Here is a 7,098-nt window from a genome sequence, read left to right on the forward strand (position 1 = left end):
TTTTACAAACCTCTGCAACAGTGTTGAGTTATTCACCTAAGAAAACATGTCTTGTGGACAAATACTTTTCATCAACAGCCATGACATTTTGCCCCAGGAGTTTCTTTTAACAAAAGTACTTAGTTGTTTTCCTCCTTAAAGAAGAACAGGTGTATGTACACTCATGTACATGCACACACACTCATATCAGAGTGTGCTTTTTTCTTACACTTCAAAATTTAAAAAAAAATGATGTGTCATTGACAGATGAGAGCCTACCACTAAAAACTGAATAACACAGAACAAGTACAAATACAATGTATCAAACCAAGAACATCAGCATAATTTTATAACATGTAACTAGTCCCAGCTCATCAGACACCTGTGGCACAAGGTTTGTATTTCTGAGCAAAACATTGGAAAGTTATGATGGAGCAAATCACAACACGAGTAGCATCGATAGTAAAAATGAGCAAACTCAGGGCTGTAAGAAAAAAGTTTGCCTGTTAGTGTTAAGTGTGGCATTTTGCACAATTTATACAGTGGACCAGACATGGCCGGTCCTCTGCCTCGCACCAGGTCAGAGATCACAGAGTGAGGTGAGGGAGCCAAGGGGAGGAGGGGAGGTTTTATGCTCCTCCTCCACCCCAGCTGGGACTGCAGTCTCGCCTCTCCTTACAATATTCCTTCCCCCATCTCCTCTTTTTTCCCCCTATACAACCTAACCCTGGTCCTGGTGTGCTATAGGGCTTCGGGTCAGGGGGTTCATAAAGGATATAGAGGGTTTCCCTCTCTATCTGTGTGCGCACAATCTTGTGTAAGTGTGTATGCATGTGTGCGGTGTGCCTCTGTGCGTCTCTGTGTGCGTGCTGGGGGAGGGGGTGGGTATGAGGGGCTGTGTCTCACGGGCATCAAGGGAAAAGGAAGAGAGCCAGACAGCAGATCATTTCACTACACACCCAAACATGTACAGGCACATGCATGCAGGCATGTGTGCACTGCGTTATTTTACGCTACTTTGCTCTCAGTTTTATACTTTTGTCTTCATTGATATTTTATAGGTGACTTTCAGCTCAAAAGACTTTTAGTCAGGAAAACACATACACATACTTTGATGAAAAGTGATGTTGCAAAACTTTAAGTAAAATACTATAAGTCATGATGACATCGTAGACAGGGATTGTGTTGTTGCTGTTCCTGCACAACTGCATATTTCTGAATGCTGGTCAGTGTAGCTATTAACATCATGATGAGACAAAACATTGGTCACAATGGGCTATGCTTTCCATTTGAATGCGTTCACTCTCTTCTTTCACTGAGGTTGGTAGGGTAGGAGTGGGCTAGGGTAATGGGGGGGTATGTATGCGTGTGAATGTAATGTTGGCGGTGGTAGGAGGCTCAGCTGATGCTGACCAGTGCACGCGCACTTTTCTTTAAGACTCCACTGACAACTTCAACCAAAGGGACATCACTAGATGTGTATTGGATTATATTTAAGTGTGTGTGCAGCGTTTATGAATTACAGCAAGTTTACAAAAATGAATGGAAATAGCTGTCGTGTGTGTGTGTGTGTGTGTGTGTGTGTGTGTGTGTGTGTGTGTGTGTGTGTGTGTGTGTGTGTGTGTAAAAGAGGGGTTTGGGGATTCTGGGACCCCTTTTCCCAGACATGCACTGACCTTTCCAACCAGACAGGGATAAAGGGACAAGGAGGGAGGGCTGAGGGCACAAGGACACTGGAGTGTGTGTGTGCATGCAAGCTTATTTGTGTGTGTGTACATGGCGTGTGTGTGTGTGTGTCAGAGTGTGTTTGTGTGTGTGTTAGTTGTTATCACGGACATCTGAACCAGCCAGTTCACCCTGTCCTGCTGAGTTTGGCCTGGTGCAACCAACTCCCCACCCCCAAACATCCACTAACCACGATCCCCCATTCCCTCCATCTCTCTTTCTCCCCTCATCCCTCTCTCCTCTCATCTTTTGTCGGTTTCTGTCATTGTGCTACCCCCTCAGCGCTCTGTATGCAAAAAAGTTGCTGAGGGCTCGCCTGCTCTGGACCCTCGCAAATCAATTTGTCTGTGGGAGAGGTGAGGGCAAGGAGGTGGGATGGAAAATTACGCTGCTCGGAGGACAACTAGGTGAAAAGCCTGAGGAATGCAAGTCTCCCTTCTTCAACAATGGCAAAATCTCCTATTCTTTGCTATATGGGTAGCAAATGAAGAGGTTCTCATGGAAGCCAATTAGTAGTGGGGTTACTTGTGGGTCTTTAATAGTTAATCAAACTGAAATTGTTTGCAGATTAAAGACAGTGCAGCACAAAAAAGTTTTATTTCATAAACATTTACTGAAAGATTAAGTTTAATTTGCAGTCCAGCAAATTTCTGGACTTTTCTGGCTGTTGAATAGAATTGTGTTGGTTGGGACTTAAAATGAAAATTGTAAGTAATGTCTCTGCTCAGTTTTTCAGAGTGACACTTGGTTAAATCCACTTCAAGGTTATTTTGTCAGCATATAGCTGACAATATGCATGCTCACTTATTGCCTGTGGATGTTGCTATTCTGGCACTCTGGTCAATGATGATGAATAGATATGAGCTTTACATCTTTCAGTTTAGGTCTAGCCAACAAAATTTAACATATAACAGCAAGAAATCTTGGTGTGTGTATAGCCTTTTTCTTAAATCTTTATTCTGTTTAAATACACAATAAAAACGAAAGATTAACTCTAATAACGGTAAAACTGTTTTTTCGTACTGAATAAAAAGGGAACATTTATTGAGTTTTGACATTTTTTTGTTGCTTGACAAATGGTTTACTGACATATATCTAATTACCACTGTGTCAGTCAGGAACAAAAAAAAAGCATGTAAATCCAGATTGACCCTGCTGCACTGAGAGAAGGATCAGACATTGATTGCAGTTGTCCCTCTCTCCCGCTCTCACCCTGGATGCAGACAGGACTCATCCCAAAGCACAGAGGCTTGAGAGGGCCTTTGCTTGACTGCAACAGCGATGATCAATACCTGTCACTTCTGTCTCGTCTGGCCCTGCTCCCCTGCCCCCCACCACACAGTGAGGCGGTCTATGATAAGCATGCTCTCACACACACATCAAAACGTGGTGACGCACCGTGTGTGAGAGTACACACAACAAAAGTTTAGAAAATATCTGCATGCACACTAAAAGTATATGAGCATGCAAACATAAACAGGCAGATTTATATGCAGAACAGATACATAACATGTGCTGTAAGATGACACCCACCCACACACACACACACACACTGTGACAGGGAGGTCAGACAGGGCATTCAGACCCAGACACCAGTCTCTTCTCTGGGGTCAAATCACAAGGCCAAGGTCTACTCCCTAACCTCAGTGGCCCTTCAGACGAACACAGAAACACAGACACACACATTTCCACAATAAATCCGGCTGACCAGCCAACAGAGAGGGGGGAGAGTGAGGAGGGGTGAGGGGGAGTGAAAGAATGGGGTGATGGGGGATGGCTAAAGGAGCAACTGATAGTTCTGGACAAATGCACTGATGGAAAAATGCAAGTTAATATTTGCGTATGCAAATGTGAATTAACTTAGTAATTCACTTTAGAAACAAGACTATATTTTAATTATTATTATTTTGTGCAAACTAAAAAATGTCAAATTTATCAACCAGAAAATGTAATGCACCTAGTTGCTCTATGTCTGACACTGTTGAAGCGTAGAAATAAAAATAAAATGTATTGTGCTGGCTGTTACAGTAGAGATGGGAGTACAGACTTGGTTTTGCTTGTTCTCAATTCTCTCTCTTCTCGTTCTGTCCTCCCCGTCTCCTTACTCAAGAGACCCTTGCTCTGCCCAGCCGGAGAGATAAGGAAGTGGAAGGGCCAAGTTTACTACTGCAGATAAGCTGTAATTGCAGGGTAATAAAATGACTTAAAAAAAATGAAAGGAAGAAACGATGTAGGAGAGGAAGAAAGAACGGACACAAAGGGGTGAACTGAGCACACAGAGAAATGATTGATGTAAGCCGTGCCACTGCCTTCGCTGACAGTTATCAGCGAGGGCAACCTTTTGCTCATTACAGTCATCTACTTGCAGCCTGGGACCAGTGGCTGCACTCAAACAATAACCGCCAGCCTTGACCCTTTCTGATAAACAGCAACTGCAAACTAACTTGCTGAACAATCACTTCTGTGTTATGGGACACTACTGAGTTGGTGCTTCTGTAAATGCAGGTAATTTAAAACGGTTTAGACTCATAAAACCAGCTGTTCAAGTTTTGTACATTTTTTGTTGGGGGCTATAAAACTACGACGACATTCACAAAGCTGTCATTCAGCATAATCACCAATCACAATCATCATATGTTACCCTGCTGCTACAAGAAACAGTTTTATGAAATGTTTCGTCAGAATTCAGTTATGACTAACTGTATTAACTGAGCTAATCTGCAGGTTTTCAAGAAATATTTTCTTAGATGGTCAGTTGTCAGTTGGTCAAGTGCATTAAGGAATGCTAAAGATGAGAGATGCTAAAAGCACAGATTTGTCAGATAGTGCTAAAATAACACAGGTAGTTGAAATGGTGGAGCATAGAATAAACAAACTGTAGAAACTGTACTTGTGATAGATGAGGAGGCAAAGGAGACAAAGACGGGAGGTGTAAAAACCAAGAATAAAAGAAGAGTTAACCTGGCATTTTGATGATAAGAGCTTCAAGTAAGTAAACCTCTTGTGAGCTTTCAAAAGCAACAATTATTGGACATTATTTCTGCTAGCACAGCATTTCAAAGAGGTGTTCTATAACAAAGGTGATAAGTCTATATGGAATAAGTTGTTCATTTACTTTCAGTCTGTCCCCACCTAATTTTGGTTTTAGGAAATTTTAAGATTTAATCTACAGTTCAGTGGACTGCAGCTTTAGAATTTCATAATGCCTCAAATCCATTATAAAACTCATCCAAAAGACAAAAACTCCTCCAAGGATTTTCATAGTTGTCAGATATTGTCCTTTGGAAGAGATTTGAAGTTTCCACAAGCAAAAAAGTGCTGCTGGACTGAAAAACTGATGTGACTATTTTTCATAGTAATGAAAAAAATAGTTTGATTTAAAAAAAAAAAAAGGTGTAGAATGAATAACATATCTCATTACAAAGTCATTTCATTTCTGAGGTTGTACTGGTAAAGGGGACTTTCATATAATGTGTGTGACAGGCAGATCTACCGTTGGTGTAGTGTGTGACCACCAGCCCTTACTTCCTTCCTCCCTGCTGGCCTGGGGAAGAGTGTGTGTCCTGTTGCTTTGTTCCTCTGAGGGTTGTGTATGCAGGTGTGCATGTGTGCGCACACATCTGCATGGTAGATGTTTTCGGTCACACTCCACAGCTCGTAGGAGGTCAGGTGAGATTGAATCTGGTTCCTGATTCCTGGAAAAATGGAGCGCTGCAACATGTCACACAAATGCCCTGACACACAAACGCCAAGCACAGAGAGTAACATGCGCAGATCTCACACACATACTTATTTTTTTCAACTGTCTGTCTTTTTTTTCCTTTTCAGTCAACATTTCCTCTTCTTTGCTTATTTGCAAGTTACAAACGGTCTGATTTAGATTTAAATTCTGACGTTTCTTGATTGCTTAAATTTAATTTTAAAGTACTTGTGAAGCTTATTCTGTTTCAGAGTTTCTTTTGTTCAATGAACTGTTGGTTTTGCAGAGGAAAAAACATAATGTATAGTATCCAAATAATTTTTTTTGCCAGGATCAAATGGTCCTTTTAACCTTATGTTTGTGCTGACCAGCTGTAAATTGGAGCACATCACATTTTCAGGCTAACTTTTTAAACTAGTCTTATGTTATCTACCCACCTCCCTCTTCTGTGCACAGTCTTATCTGAGAGGCCATTATACCGGCTTCTCCATATACTACTATCTTCACCGACAATGATAAGATACCTGGGAGTGAGGTAGACCAGAAAAGGGTTCAGGCAGGCTATCTGTCTCTCTGTCTGTCTCTTTCTAACTCTCTCTCTCTCTCTCTCTTTCTCTCTCTCACACACACACACACACACACACACATACGCACACACACAGACATAGAAGGCTATAAACAGGTTGTCTGCATAGTATCATAGACAAGGCTTTGCTGTGATGCACCGGAGGAGCCGCAGTCTCCTGCTCTCTTAGCTCTGTGTAAATACACTGCTCATTGTTTATATAGCGCGGTGTGGCTTCAGGTTCCAGGGACCATCACTCTGGGTCTGGGTCAGATCGCCAGAAAGACACACACACACACACACACACACACTTGTAGAAGTATGAGCGCACATGTGGCTGCTCACATACACACATATTCCCCCTAATGCAAACCAGACTCCCTCTCTCCCTCTCTTCTTAGAGAGAGAGAGGGAGCGGGAGTAGGGAGACCGCACAGCGTTGGAGCTCGGCCAAATGGACCAGCGGAGCTTGTTTGGAAAGCTTTCAGTCAGAAAGCCACTTTTTGGCAGGGCCCCTGTGAGTGCTGCTGAGCCCTCTGAAGCGGGCTGGAGCTGCTAAAATAAATAATGGTTAGAGCTGAGGGGGTAAGAGTGGCGTTGGAGGGTAGGGGGTACAGGGGTAGCAAGACGAAAAAGGTGGGGTGGGGGGTGGATGACGGAGAGAGGGACTAGGGTGAGTGGAGGATGGGTGTGGTTTTAAAGACCGCTCCTGTAATTATATCTGTCAGTCGACACCAAGGCACTTGGACTGCCAATTCTCATGTTTCCCCTTACTCTCTTGCTGCCACCACGAGAAAAAGAGACAAACTAGAGGGGACAGAAAGACAGAAAGATTTCTGTGTCTATCTGAATTTGTCCTGCTGCATACCCATTTTTATGTGAGCATCAGCATGTGTCTGTGAACAGTCCTGCTAGCTCCCTGGGTGGTGTGTGAGCATGAGTGCATTGATGTGTGTGTGTGTGTGTGTGTGTGTGTGTGTGTGTTGGTGGACCTGCAGGGAAACAAACCTGGTCATTCTGGGAGAGGGAGATAAGGAGGTGTTTCACACGAGAGTATGTTGGTCTTTCAGCGGGGAGCAAAAAAGCGGCCCCTCTGTACTCTGGCTTGCAAAAAAATAGCCAAGAAAAG

Source organism: Oreochromis niloticus, linkage group LG6 (genome assembly GCF_001858045.2).
Source record: "Oreochromis niloticus isolate F11D_XX linkage group LG6, O_niloticus_UMD_NMBU, whole genome shotgun sequence".
Taxonomy (NCBI): Eukaryota; Metazoa; Chordata; class Actinopteri; order Cichliformes; family Cichlidae; genus Oreochromis; species Oreochromis niloticus.